We start from the raw sequence: 1,131 nt of genomic DNA, 5'->3' as shown, positions 1-1,131 counted from the left end.
TATATTTTATCTTATGTCTTAGAAAACTCTTCTTCTACTATGGAATAATACCCTGTAGGTAACATCTATTACTTAACAGGCAATGTTTAGTTTTCCAATTCAATAAAACTACCTCAGGGAGAAACCAATGGCTCAGTTCAATTAGGAAAAGAAAATATGAATTATACCAACTACAGGATGCCTAGAATAGGAGTAATTGGTAGAACTACAGTAAAGAAAACAGTAAAGGCCTAAGGAAAATTAATATGAAATATAATTATGGAAAATATTTGTGCAGACAAAAACGAGTCCCCTAGTTTCTACTCCATTCCAAATTCTGGCATTTCGTGCTCCTGTCAGCAGCACGTATATCAAACTGGAACAATACAGAGAAAATTAGCATGGCCCTGTGCAAGGATGACGTATGGGTTCATGAGGCATTCCATATATTTTTTTAAAATTTTAGAAAAAAAAAAAATTTTGGTATGTCTACGCTCTCTTCATCTTTTAAATTATTTATAAAACACACTTACGGGGCACCTGGGTGGCTCAGTCAGTTCAGTGTCTGCCTTCAACTCTGGTCATGATCCCAAGACCCTGGCATGGAGCCCCGGCTCAGCAGGGAGCCTGCTTCTCCCTCTTCTTCTGACCCTCCCCTACTCGTATTTTTTTTCTCTCTCTCTTTCTCAGATAAATAAAATTAAACACACACACACACACACACACACACACACACACACACACACATTTATGCAGTACCAATGTATATTTAAACACAGTGTTCAGCTTCTAAGTATTTAAAGAGAAATAAGAAAGTCTGTACCCTAAAGAACCTGACAGGTTAGGAGGTGAGCTCAACAATTTAAGGAAAGAGGAAAAAAAAAGAAACTAGACCATAAATGAATGCTGTGACAGCTACATAAAAGGACTTGCTGATGGTAAGGGAATCATGAATGGATAATAGAAATGGGAATTATGATTAAAGCATACTCTTTGGCTTAATTTAAACAAAACCGAATTTTCTTGATTATATCATATAATAATAAAATAAAATGGTAAAAGGACCACTTCTCTATTTCCTCCTTCTGTCTTTCACTTTTACACGTAAGGAATGTTTTGTCCACTACAGATAGAATCTGGATGCCTGATTGA

General features: G+C 36.0%; 1 non-coding gene across 1 annotated transcript; it reads left to right on the top strand.

Annotated features, from left to right (window-relative positions):
* Positions 1-326: 326 nt before the first annotated feature.
* On the top strand, positions 327-431 carry LOC123781794 (U6 spliceosomal RNA). The gene has a single exon (XR_006776809.2). It is a non-coding gene; the product is annotated as a U6 spliceosomal RNA (small nuclear RNA).
* The last annotated feature ends 700 nt before the right edge of the window (positions 432-1,131 follow it).

Source organism: Ursus americanus, chromosome 25 (assembly GCF_024610735.1).
Source record: "Ursus americanus isolate L20-20 chromosome 25, mUrsAme1.1.p, whole genome shotgun sequence".
NCBI classification, from domain to species: Eukaryota; Metazoa; Chordata; class Mammalia; order Carnivora; family Ursidae; genus Ursus; species Ursus americanus.
The sequence above is the reverse complement of the archived record's forward strand: the minus strand, read 5'-3'. Positions and strand labels throughout refer to the sequence as shown.